The sequence below is a fragment of the Lissotriton vulgaris genome, unplaced genomic scaffold (assembly GCF_964263255.1).
Source record: "Lissotriton vulgaris unplaced genomic scaffold, aLisVul1.2 SCAFFOLD_2145, whole genome shotgun sequence".
NCBI lineage: Eukaryota > Metazoa > Chordata > Amphibia > Caudata > Salamandridae > Lissotriton > Lissotriton vulgaris.
This window is the reverse complement of record NW_028255453.1, coordinates 204,861-218,686: the sequence shown is the minus strand read 5'-3', so window position 1 is coordinate 218,686 and position 13,826 is coordinate 204,861. Positions and strand designations below refer to the sequence as shown.

At 47.7% G+C, this 13,826-nt stretch overlaps 1 protein-coding gene across 1 annotated transcript in view; it reads right to left on the bottom strand.

Annotated features, from left to right (window-relative positions):
- Positions 1-13,494, bottom strand: part of LOC147659119 (uncharacterized) — a 42,310-nt gene extending 28,816 nt beyond the window's left edge. The window contains exon 1 of the mRNA XM_086951960.1: positions 13,406-13,494. The gene's annotated coding sequence lies outside the window, so the exon portion shown is untranslated. The remainder of the gene's footprint in view (positions 1-13,405) is intronic.
- Positions 13,495-13,826: the final 332 nt, after the last annotated feature.

Below are 13,826 nucleotides of genomic sequence, written 5' to 3'. Positions count from 1 at the left end.
CACATGCCGATGACTGTAAACTTACTCCACACCACCACCACAGACATACCGGGCACAGCGCTCACAGCTCTGGAGGGGGGGGCACACTTAAGAGTCTGTACTGTGCGGGACTGGCAGAGACTACACGTGCCGCCCCAGCTCTGTTCCCAAACTTACACCAAGACATATTTAGGCTGTCTTTGTGGCTGCCAATTAGACGCTCTGTTGGCATTCTTTATTTGAATGTGTCATTTTAACCATCCCTGAAGAATGTTTGAGGATTGTATGTTTTAATCTCGTCTGACAAAGTTTCTGTAAACTTCTGGCCACGCCCCCTCTGCCACCTCCTTTCTAGGCACGCGCGTCCTACTGTCGCCACTTGAACGGTATTATCTATTTGAGGAACACAAATGGGGGGGGGTGCGATGGGACGGAGAGATTACGGTGGCAAAGATGTCTGTCTAGCGGACCACTCTGCCAGACCCCCGCGGTGATGGGCCTCTGCAGCGGGCAGTGCCCCTGAGAGTACACCTGCTTGAAACTGGCATTTCTTTTGTGGCACAGATCACATTGCCCTGTAAAGGGCATCAAGCGCACGTGCATGGAGCGCCCATGGTTCGGGTCAGACAGTTCCACGCCCCAATAAAGATAACATTTACTATATAGCGCTCCACACCAACCGTTTGCTGTTTAAAGGCGCTGTAAACAACGAGCGGTGATATTACCCTAATTAAACTACACAACTTACTGAGCTCAGAAAGTTGGAACCCTGAACAGGGCTCTGGGGCTTTCGAGCTGGAGTCTTGCAAACAGCTGTATGTTTCGGGGGAAAGTCGACTCGGAGAGGAGCGGTTTTATCAAACGGGGGTGTAATCGCCTATGTCTGCGGGCGAAATTACTGCACAGTTTGATAATCCCAAATTCGTGGGAATGTTTCCCGCATCTGAAGCACTTTGATGTCAGAGGAAGTTTCCCGTTTTGTGTGGCTGATCAAATACCAATCCTTGACCTTCTGTAGAAAACTCAGTCTCAGAAACAACAAGCTGAGGATCGCAGGGCGCGAAACAGCGTGGTGGGCGCGCACAAGACGCAGTGCCGTGAGCGTGCACATCAGCTGTAGTGGCGCAAGCTGAAAATCGCCGGAGAAGACACGCCGACCTCCGAGCCTGCCTGCTGCCGTGACTGACCCGCTGCGGAAAGAGCCCGGTGAGAAGAGGGGGGGGGGGCAGAGAGGACGGGGATGTGTGTGTGTGTGTGTGCGTGTGTGCCTGTGTGTGCGCGCATGCGTCTGTGTGTGTGTGTGAACAGCATGCCATCTCTTGTCTCACTGTAAGCAGTGAAACTGAATGCTGGTTTGCCTGCGGGACAGGAGATGTGCGCGCACACGTGCCTGTACGTGCGTGTCCATGGTCCCGAATCGCCGCGCGTGCCCCGGTCTGTCTCCCTTGAGAGGCATTTCCACAACAATAGGTCTCGAGAGCGAGACCTAATAAAGGACACAAAAGGACATAAAAGAAGGGGGTGAAAAGGAAGGAAAGAAAAGAAGGGAAGCTGCAAAATGAGGTCTGGGAAGCCAAGGAACTACACGGCACCGACGAACCTCCCCAAAAAATCAAGGAAAGCAAAGAATAACCCTAAGGGGGACCTAATGGACGTTAGCAACGAAGGAAACAGAAACGGGAAGGACAAGGGAAAGAACGGAGACGACGAACTCTCCCTGATCTCCCCTCTCTACATCAGCCATGGGGGCTCCACAGGGAGTAAACCGTTCTTTCAACCAAAAATCTACACAAAATTTTCCTTCATCAAAGATCCCAGCATGGCCCTCTATTTAAACAAAGCTAACACAAGCAATTTGCCCACACCGCTCCAACCAACCAGAACCAACAGGGCACCACTCACAAAAAAAGAACCATTGTCGAAGGACGAGAAGACCGAAGAGAACCATAAAACAACGGAGCATAGTGCAGAGGTAGACACTTCGACAATCAGAGGAGTGGTGAGCAAGGGGCCTCCAGGAGATCAACCAGCGCAGACCCAGGCCCAGGCCCTCGCTCAGTGGGAAAGACAGGACAGACAGGAACAGGGAGACCCAAGTACAAAAATAAAAACAACCATAAATGAAATCGAGCAAGCCGACAAAGAGGAAGACACAAGCGTGACTGCAATCTTCAACATTTTATTACGAGCCAGTAGGGAAATGGCCCCTACAACCCCTTTAACGCCCCCAAATTTAAAAAGCATAACAAGACACAACATTTACCACAATTGTACTGAGGAGGAATACTTCGAAAGCTCAGTAACCAACAGGAGAAGGCAAGGCTTATCAGGAAGCCCACCGGTAAGCGACAAGGGTCAGAGCGGCCCAGACATGGCCGAAATTCGGGGGCTCTGGACTTATCCTTGTAGGATGATAAGCAGAAGAGTGACCCTACGAGGTATGCTGACCTAATAATACAAGGAGAAATACCTCCCTGCGACCACACAATGACAACACTAGCGGACAGGGGGATGAGAGATCCTATAAGAAGGGCAGACACAGAACGGCAATCAAACACTACAACTGCTCAGGTAGTAAGAGTGCAGGGTCTAAGCTTACCCCAACTCAATGCCCCTCAACCCGGGAAACACGACAAATTCGAAAAGCAAGAGGAAGCTGCAGCGCAAGGGCACGCCACTAAACTGACCGAATCTGTACTGGTAAGCCAACCATCTGCATCCAATACTCAACACAACAGGGTATTAACACCAACCAGGCTAACAGATCTGGAAACCACGTACCCCACCACGGAAGAGTGGGAAAAACTGGTAGCATCTTATCCCGCAGCCTCCAAGAGGGATGTGCCAGAAGAAACCACCAGCGAAAACCTGTCAAAGGAACCACCAAAGGAAAAGGAAGATATCTGGACCTCCCTTCTGCATACAATGCAATTATCGGTAAACGTTATTCAATACCAGTTGGATAAGACGGCCAATATTGACGGCAAGCTAGCAGAGCTGAACGGCTTGGTAAAAAGGGCGCAAGCCGAGACCCAACTAATACAATCCAACTGCTCCTGTATCTCAATTGTGGATAAACTGGCAACACTACCAACAGCAATGGAAAACTTACTCTCAGATATCAGGGACGCAGTAAAAATCAATCGACCCAGCAACCCCGTCAACATGAGAGACGAACCAACACCGCTTTTGCAAGCTGGACTTCTGCCTCCAACCCAGGACAACCAAAGGACAGCACTAGACCGGTCCTCGTCAAGGGGAAAAGGGGAAAAGTAAACGTAATAAACAAACCAGCCAACAGAAAAGTGCATAAAGAACCCCAAACCCCACCGACAGAAAGCACAGTGCAACCAGAAAAAACCTGCCAAAAAGACGGAGTGATTGCACATTATCAACAAGAAAAATGGGAAGAAAACAGAAAAGCAAGGGAAACGCCAGCAGTAATAGCATGGTGTAAGGGCTCTACTAGTGAGAAAGCGGCAACCAATATACCACAAGATAGGCCAACTGAGACAAGTAATGCAACTGACTCTGATTACAACACGCCAAAAAATAAAAACCAAACAGGGGTAACAAAACCCAATAGAAAGTTGACACCAGAAGAAGGCCCACAACCAGCCCTCCCACCAAAAGGGACATAGCAGCACCAAAGTCACCACAAGTAAGGCATGAGGCCAAAAGAGACGACATTGAAAGGGGTCACAACATACAAGAAGTCACAATCCCAACTGACAGGGGGCACAACCCACAAGAAGCCTTAAAACTAACTGATAAGGAAAACATCGAAAGAACCCCATCCAAAGACCAAGGGCACTCCAAAAATCCTCCCAAGCTAAAGGAAGATATACAACCGGGAGGAGGGGAAAACTGAACAGTGCGCACAAACTTCACCAAGTGCCCCCAGACAAAATCTGACGAAAAGCAGTAAAACGATCGACAAACGACACACAGTAGGAACAGATGAACATCAAGGCCAAGTGAAAGATCGAACGGGCAAGGAAGATAACAGCCGGGCACAGGATATGGGGCAAACTGGCACGACCTCAATAACGTTCCACCCAGAGTATCAATCAAGGGGCCCAATGGATATCCTAAACAGGGGGAACATCCTACGGCTATTGAAAACCATAGATAGCCTCAAAAATATATCATCTAGCGACTTGGAATCGGTAGAATTCATAGAACCGGAGGGAATACTTGGAGCAGAATCAACAAAAACAATATGGGCCACAGCAGAATTCCCGGAGAGACTACTAAAAGAAAAAGCAACGTTCGACTCCTGGGGAATAAAGTTACAACCTTCTTCTAAACCAAGATACCCCGACCTCTACTACATGCGAGCCAACAAAGGATAAGAATAAACGAACAACTGCATTAAAATACAGTTCTAAGAGGGGCACGCAGCTAAACACCAGAGATTTTAGCTTATAGAGAACAGCCACACAAGAGAACATCGGCCTTCGACAATCTCCCACATATAATTGGAGCTGGCTTTCAAGGACCCTAAATACAAAAGAGTTAAATCCATGACAAAGTAATGTAACAACAGCAAAAACACTCAACACTGTCAGCTTATGTTCTTGGAACATCAATGGGCTAGGAGACAAGTTCACGGACGCAGATCTAAACAACTACCTGAAAAGATTCACCATCATCTCACTGCAAGAAACCTGGTCCGACTCCCCTCAAGCACTATCAGGATTTAATCTGAACTTCCTACCGTCTACGCAGAGCTCACCGTTTGGACACAAGAAAGGAGGACTCGCCACATACAGCGCAATACAATTGATTGCTGAAGCAGTTCCACTGGTTTATAAATTAGCTCCTCCAAATGCATTGCAAGCCCTGCGACTGACACTCCGTGAGCAGAACAAAAACGAGGATATAATTCTAATAAACCGCAGGCGATCAACCGCAGTCAGCAACATTCCATAGCACCACGGCAAGCTCTACAATTGACTTCACATTCATCATTTTCAGCATTTATGAAAGGGTGAGAGATTTTCATATCTGCATGATGGACTACAGTGATCACCTCCCACAGGAAACCACGATAGATGCACCCGTAATACCAAGCCCGCCAGGCGGTAGCAAATTAGGCTTGGAGTTTACAACAAACGAGAGACGAATAAAGTGCAAAACCAACGCCCCAAAAAACCTCCTATTACAAGTGAAGCAAACACTAGAAGAGGCACAACTCGCATCCCCAAACCCAATCATATGCTGGGAGGCATTCACAAAAAACGTGAGAGACAAAGCCAAAGGAAAAAGATACACAAAAAAAGATGGAAAGGGAAACAACGTGAAACACCACAGCCAACACAATTTCAGGAATGATATCCGGCTAAAAAGGCTGAAGACGCAGATTAATAACACTATGCGAAGAGAAAAACAGATCCCACCACTTGCCAGGCGTTGAGACAGCTAAAAAGCAGGCGCAGGAAACTAATATGGGAATTTAAAAAAGATGCAGACAGGGCCTTTTGGGGAAAAGTTTTACACGACGCGAAAACAAACAACAGCACACAATTCTGGCAAAAGATCAACAGCTTGATCAACGTGCAAAGCCAGGGGATCGAATCCCACGTGACGGAAGAGGCCTGGACAACTTACCTCAGCCCACATTTTAACGATCCGCAAGAGCCGTGGACAGAATCATGCAACGCCAAAATCTGCTGTAAAGAACAGAATCCCTCAAACAAAGATACCTTAGCAAGTGAAGAGGAACTACTAATCACGAACGCACAAATATGCAATAGGATCTCAAAAGGGAGAAGAGAGGGAGCACCTGGCCCAAATGGCATACCGCCAATTGTATTCAAACAAGAGCCAGAATACTGGGCCGCTGTCCTTAAACCAACGTTTGAAAAAATAAGTCGGATTTCAACAATCCCACGCTCATGGAGGGGAGCAATTATTTCCCCAATATATAAAAAAGGAGACCCAAGAAGCTATTGTCTCATAGCCTTGCTTGATAACGAGGCAAAGTACTACGCTGGCCTCTTACTCCAAGAGCTAAAATCATGGGCGGATGAAAAACTAGCAATCCCACTCAACCAAACCGGATTTAGAAAAAATATGGGGACGACCACCAATATATTAGCCCTATCACTTTTGATTGGCACAGCGCTGGAGGCAAAACAATCTTTATACCTGCGCCGTTTACGCGCCGAAGTCGCGCCTAAGTCCAGCCCGTCTGCGCCCGTCCGCGGCCGGACGGGCCCAGGGGCCTGGGATGCTGCTACTGCTATATCTTACCCTTCCTCTGCTCTTATGAGTCTTCAAACCTCTGCTAGCCCCCTATCTCCCGATACCTGGACTCGGATCTCTTCACTTGGGATTGCAGGAAACTCCCCCCCCCCATCTGGGGCCGGCGTTACCTCTCATTGCACCTGCCCTTGTCGAGTCACAGATTCGTGTATTATACCTTAATACTCGCTCTTTGGGCAGGCATCAAGCCGATATCCTTCACCTACTCCTGACTGAGAGGCCTGACGTTCTCTTATTATCTGAGACCTGGCTCACCGATGACTCCCTTCCTGATATCCTCGCTGCGCTACCCCCAGATTACTTTTTGCTGAACACCAACCGTCCTGGGAGTCGCTCCAGGGGAGGGGTGGCAGCGGTAATACGCAAGAATCTAAAGATTATTGCCTCCGCCTCCATGACCCTCCCTGAAGTGGACAACCTGGTTAATCGTCTTGGGACTGAGGTGGGTGCAGTCACCCTTATGGTATTATACCGTCCCCCCCACCCCATGCCTTCCTTCCCCTCTTCTTTTATCGAACAGCTGACCAATCTTGCCACTTCCTCCCCCCGTACTGTCATTTTTGGTGACTTCAACTACTGGTTCCAGCACGAGGACGCTGGTCCCCATGCCTTCGAACTGGTCGAGGCCTTCTCGAGCCTGAACTTTACTCAATTAGTCAGGCCCGCCACCCACAGTGGCTGCCACATCCTTGACCACATTTGGGTCCACGGGGTCAAGTCCTCCTGTCCGCTCATAACACCCTGTGTGTGGTCCGACCACTTTCTGATTGACATCACATTCTCGGCTGTTGGCCAGATTAGGATCCCCTTGAGGGAGGGTGGCACCGCCCGCAAGTGGAGAGCCGCCGATTCCTCTAAATTGCTATCTCACCTCTCTCTCACCCGTCCCCTGCTTCCCAACGATATAAGCACCAACGAGCTTTACGGGCATATTTCTGACTGGCTTACGACAGCCAGCGATATTTTTGCCCCCCTTACTAAGTTCCCCCGATCCCGACACAGCAACTCCCACAAATGGTTTACCCCCCAACTCAAAACCCTTCATTTAGAACTTCGCCGATTAGAGCGCAAGTGGAGGAGAGACTATTGCTTGTCTAGCAGAGACGTATATGTGGCCGCGCTCAATAAGTATAAATCAGCCATCTCCGCAGCCAAAAAAGCTTACGCCTCAGAAAGAATCTTATCGGCCCCCTGCAAGTCCAAAGAGATTTTTAAAGTTCTTAACGAATTCACCTCCGATCCCAGGACGCTCCCGACTCAGGCCCCCACACAGGAATCTTGCAATGCGCTAAGTACTTTTTTCATTCAGAAAATTGCTTTGATTAAGGACACCATCCCGGCCACCCCACCTGGCACTGGTTTCATCTCTCCCCCCCATAATGCCCTCTCTTTCACTCAGTTTCCTCCTTTAGATCCCACATCCTTGGCCACATTGGCCTCCCGTACTAAGTCTGGATCTCCAGACGATTGTTGTCCCCCTTCCATACTCCGCGACATCTGCATTTCTTTACCCGACTGCATCCTTCCCCTGCTGAACTCCTCTCTTTCTTCCGGTACGGTGCCCGGCTCCTTCAAGGAGGCCGTTTTGGTGCCTCTATTGAAGAAGCCTGGTGCTGACCCCGCCGCCCTGGCGAACTACCGCCCTATCTCCCTCTTGCCCTTCTTCTCCAAAATTCTGGAAGCCCACGCCACCGCCTGTCTCTCACAGTTCATCGAGAGTTCCAACTTTCTCGAGGTCAACCAGGCCGGCTTCAGACCCGGCCACTCTACGGAGACTGTGATCTTGGCCGTGCTGGATGCCTAGAGAGACGGCGCTGACAAGGGTACCCCCCAGGCCTTGGTGTTATTAGATCTGTCAGCCGCTTTCGACACGGTGGACCACAACATCCTTCTCCACCAGGGCCTGGCGCTGGCATGGGTCAAATCCTTCCTGACCGGGAGGTCTCAGACCCTCAGCCTGGGCACTTTCAGAGCCCCTAGGGAGCACTCGCCCTGTGGGGTCCCCCAGGGCTCCTCTTTATCCCCTCTTCTCTTCAACCTCTATCTTCGACCCCTTCATTTTTCTTTGAGGCAGTGGGACGTCACCGTTTTTAACTACGCGGACGACCTGCAACTCATCTTTCCTCTTAATTCCCCCTCTGCTATTCCTAATTTCCAGGCAGCTATGTCCCACATCCTCCAGTGGATGTGTCAAAACCAGCTCAAATTGAACCCCGGAAAGACGGAGCTCCTTCTTCCTGGCAGGAGCTCTACCCACTGGGGTCCGCACTTTTGGCCAGCAGAACTCAGCCCCCCTCCCACCCCCGTGGCCTCGGTGAAGAGTCTCGGGGTCACTATTGACTCCGGCCTTTCTCTCGGGCCCCAAGTGGGGACGGTGGTCTCCTCCTGCATGTTCCAGCTGCGCAGGATCAGGAAGGTGGCTTATCTCCTCACTCCTGAAGCCCTTCTGCAAGTTATCATGGCCCTCGTCCTCTCCCGCTTGGATTTTTCGAACTCTATTTACCACGGTCTGCCTAAAACATCTCTCTCCAGACTGCAATCTGTTCAAAATCAAGCGGCGAGATTGGCCCTTGGGATTCCGAAATGGCAATCCGCCAAACCCCTTCTCTTTAAACTGCACTGGCTCCCTGTCATCTCGAGGGCAGCCTTTAAGATCGGCTGCCTCACCTTTAAATCTCTATCTGGCTCCTGTCCCGTTTTTCTGAAAACCCTCATCAGGCTCTACTGCCCATCATGTAACCTGAGATCTTCTCACCTTCACCTCTTGTCCATCCCCCCTATCAAACTTTGCAGATCTGGAGGCCGGAGATTTGCATTCCTGGCCCCTAAACTCTGGAACTCCTTCCCCCTCTCTCTCAAAACCTCTAATTCTCTCATTCTCTTCCGCAAATCCCTAAAAACATGGCTTTTCCCTCAATCCAGCTAAGTCCCTCTGTTCCCTCTGCATCCAACCAGCGCCAGGAAACCCACGGTGTCAGTGCGCTTTACAAGCACCCCTTACAATACAATTACAATACAATATATCGACTACAGCTCTGCCTTCGATCGCGTAAACAGAAAACTCCTGTGGCAAAAACTAAAGGGAATGAAAATCCCTTCAACACTGCTGAACCAAATAATTCTTTTGCACAGCGATACCTGGGTCCAGGTCGAATTGGGAGCAGGAGATTTCCTAACCAAGAAAATCCCAACCAGCACAAGAGTAAAGCACGGATGCGTGTTAGCGCCAACCCTATTCAACCTTTTTATGGCCGAACTATCAATCATTCTAAACGAAAACAACTCTCACGCTTCTAAACTAGGGGGCTTCCAGCTGTCCAATTTATTCTATGCGGACGACCTAGTGCTAATCAGCCGGACCCCGATAGGCCTACAGCGGCTGCTTGATGTCACCTCGCAGTATTCCAAATCAAATAAACTCAACATCAATTATGACAAAACAAAAGTCATGTGCTTTAACCACTGCAAAAAGAAATAAACACGCAGATGGTTTATGGACAAAAAGAAATTGGATGTCACAAACAAATATCGCTACCTGGGTGTAATTATAGACCACAGGGGCAGCTTCTTACCACAACGAGCAGAAATAAAAAAGAGAGGCCTAATGACAGCTGTAACATTAAGAAACCTGAGAAACAAAATTGCTGGGCCAAACCTCTCCCCACTAATAAAGCTGATCCAAGCCAAGCTGATCCCTTCATCACCTACGGAGGTGAAGCAATGAGAGGCAGGGATGCTGAAACAGTAAATGGAGTAATAACAAGAGCGATGCGCATGATCTTTGGCCTTCCTCGATACACTTCACCGGCGCAAATTCGTCTTGAATTTGGGCTAGTAAAAGAAGAGCTGGCACGTAAGGGAGTCTACCTCAAAAGTTGGTACAAAATCAGTAGGGGAGAGGCAAATACTCTTAATGCATTACTCTGGAAAGAACTTCAAACCAAAAACAACAGCCCAGCAAGGCTTTTTCTGGAGGATGCAATAAAGCAGCTGGGGGCGCAACAACTGTGGGATCTTCAAGGAAACCTGAAAGGTTTTAAAAAAGCAGTACACAACGTTGTCAGGAAAGAATCTCTTTTACAGGACAAGGCTTCACTGACGGAGCGAGCTCATGGATGGCTAACTGTAAACACCTACAAAAAACCTGCACCGAAAATGTATCTTTTGACCAGTTTCACAAAAAAAAACAAAAGAGCTCTTCCTAAAATACCGGCTAGGAGTACTGCCCTCTGCAGACCACATGGCACCCTGGCTGCGTCCTTTAAAACCAGCAAAATGCCGCCTGTGCGGAATGACGAGGAAAACATCTTACACCTCATCACTACCTGCAAGGAGCTGCAGCCTGAACGCAGGAACTTGCTGAGACCAGTATTCAGCAAAAAGGGGATCAGGTTCTGTAGGCAAGCAGTCCCGGCTTGCTTTTCAGGTGACGATGTCCAAATGGCTTGTCGACTGGTAAATTACATCAAAGCCTTAGAAGTTAGAATTACCTTAATAAAAGAATAAATGGACAAAGAAAGCGTACACTCCACACTCCTAGACTCAACAAATATGTGGTCCACACATAAGGCAGGAGCCAGATGAGACCACCACTCAACAAAAAAAGGGGATCTGGCCCTGTAGCCAAGCAGTCCTGGCGTGCCTCTAAGTTGACGAACCCCAAATGGCTTCTCGACTGGAAAAATACATTAAAGCCGTGGCAGCCAGATTTACCACATAGAAAGAATAAACGGACAATAAAAGCGCACTTTCCACACTTTTACAATTAAAACAATACTTGGTCCACACAGAGGTACAGCTGACCTATAGGTATATAAAATGGACAGAGGAGCGAAATGCACTGACACCCGGGGAAAAGGAATGGCGTGCCCCCGATAAAGGATGCTTCCTATAAGGAAAGTGGTCCGTAACGCATCCGTAATGGGAAAGAGGGTATGGTTAATCTTTCAGAAACTACCCCGGAGGAATCGTAGAAGTGATCTAGTGGCGGACAAATATCTACTCTCAAATTTCTTTTTATCACTTTTTAATTTTTCACAAGAACTATCGCCTTAGCTGCTACAAAAATCTTTTTTTAATTTAACTTTTCTATTGATTTTTTATCGCTGTCGGTCTTTTTGTAATGGTTTTTATTAACTGTACAATAAAGTATTACCATTACCACTAATGCACAAGCACATGTTAAAAGTGCTTGTGCCTGAAGCAGATGGAGGGTGAAGTTTCCAAACTTAGTTTGGTGTGGGTGCAAATCCTGCATTGTCGATTTCTGACGAGTTGCACTACCACTGCTGAAACAAGGCCAATGGAGGTACCAATGGGTGAGGTGGCCTGGCCTCAGGGTCCTGTCACCTCAGTGCCAAAGTCACTGTCGCTATAGGGTGTGCTGCTTCATGGGTCTGCCTGCAAGACTGGAGGTGAACTTCGGTATGGATTGTGGTAAACTTTAAGGTTAACCCATACCTGGCACTGCTAGGGTCCACCTGCTGGTGCTAAGACACTAGGGCTTCTGAGGTCCAGTGGGGCCTTCTAAGGTCTAGCATGGGAATATGCTCCCTAAAGAGAATGGTCTAGTGGTCTGGTAGTGAATGCTGAACCTGGTTCACCAGTTCCAAATTCGGCATCTCTGACATAGAGCCAAATTCTCACCCCCACTGAACACCACACTGCCCCACTGAGAAAAACTTGCACTGCCTTTAGCTACAACCCAATTGTGCCCCGCTATAAACACCTGGATGCGACTCATTTCAAATGATGTTCTAGACGAGTAATTTGCTGCCTGAAAAGAAAAGTAATAACCTCCTGGAAAAGCAAACACTTATAGGGAATGCAAGATTAAGTAAAGCATGTGTAATATAAACAGGAACAACATGATTACCGTAACACTTTTACACTCAATATTTAGAAATCAAAGAGTGTTTTTGCCTGAAAAGTAAAGGACATGACTACAGGAATAGGAAGTGACCAGTTTCAATGCCCATTGCTTATATCCTTACAAAAAGTAAGCAGTATGATTTAAAAAGACCACATCTCTGAACACAGAGTTGCGGTACACATTTTATAAACTTAAATAAGGAAAACAGCCGATAAGGATTGCATTAAACGTTTTCCACTCCACGCAGCAACAGAAAGACGAGGAAACGAAAGTACTGTTTCACTGGCAAACTCCGTGAAGTGGCGCTAATGTGTTTAGGTGTGAATAGAACCAATCTGGCCACTTTGCGACCCCTCTGTTTTGCTTTACTTTGTATTTTTCTTATTTTGAACCTTTTTTTCTCTTCATCCCTAGGCTGCACTTTGGAAAAGAAAAATTTGAGAAAAAGACGACATTTCCAGCAAAAGTGTTTCTTTCTCTTTTGGATCCATTTCACAGGGGAACAAATGAAGGAAACGAGAGGAAAGAGAGGGTAATAGCCGTTTCTTGTAGTCACGCTTTCATTCAGCAAGTGAGGAAGAGCGAGACAGAGAGAGGGAAGAAGAGGAAGAAAGGAGGGGGCTGCTGACCGCGGCAAAGCAGGAGAAGTGGACACTCTCCTTGTCAGAGTAGAAGGCGGAAGTGCCTCTTTCTGGCCAGACACACCCAGGCGCAGCCTGCGCGTCGATGGGTGCGTGAGTCCAACCTCCCATGGTATGAAAAAATCAGCAACAATCAGAATGTAAATTTCCCTCAAATGTGCAGGTAAAGAAGTGCGGTGGCAAAGATTTCTCACAGTGCAGTATAAAGCAGTGCAGCGATAAGCATCTCTCCAAGTGCAGTAAACATCAGTGCAGTGTACACATTTTCACTGTGCATGCCCCCCTGTAGTGCAGTACAAAGCAGTCCATTGTGAACATAGTCCTCATAGTGTAGTAAAACGTAGTACATTGCACAGAGATTGCTCATAGTGTGGTAAAAAGCAGTACATTGCACAGAGATTTCTTATAGTGTGGTAAAAGCAGTGCCCTGTGCACAGATCACCTCTTTAAGCTGTAAATATCCTTTACAGTGCCCTGAAAAGCAATGCACTGCGCACAGATTTCTTATAGTTAAGTAATAAACACGTACAATGTGCACAGATTTCACGTAGTATTGTAAAAAGCAGTCCAGTGTGCAAAGATGTATCATACAGTATTAAAAGTCATGCAGTGTGCACAAATGTAAAGATTAAGCTGTAAATACCTCCGTGTGCAGTGAAATGCAAAGTAACTTGCAGGATTTCCCAGAGAGCAGCAAAAAGCAGCACAGTGTGCACAGATTTGTATATAGTATTTATTTATTTTATTTATTTGCACGCTTATACCGCGCTGGGAATCGACTCCCTTGGGAGTATCTCCGCGCCATTGGTAACGTTAGAAAGCAAATAGCAAACAGCCCTGTCATGTCATTAATATTTACCAGAGTCAATAATTAAACAGGAACGTTTTTAGCTTTTTCCTGAAAGGAAAAAGTTCCCTGCATGCTCTGATTTCCAGTGGAAGACTGTTCCAAAGTTTCGGGCCTGCCACAGACAGGGCTCTTCCACCTTGTCTCGTCTTCCAAAATCTGGGGACACATAGTAATTCATGGTCTCCAGATCTCAAAGTTCTTGTGGGAGTGTATG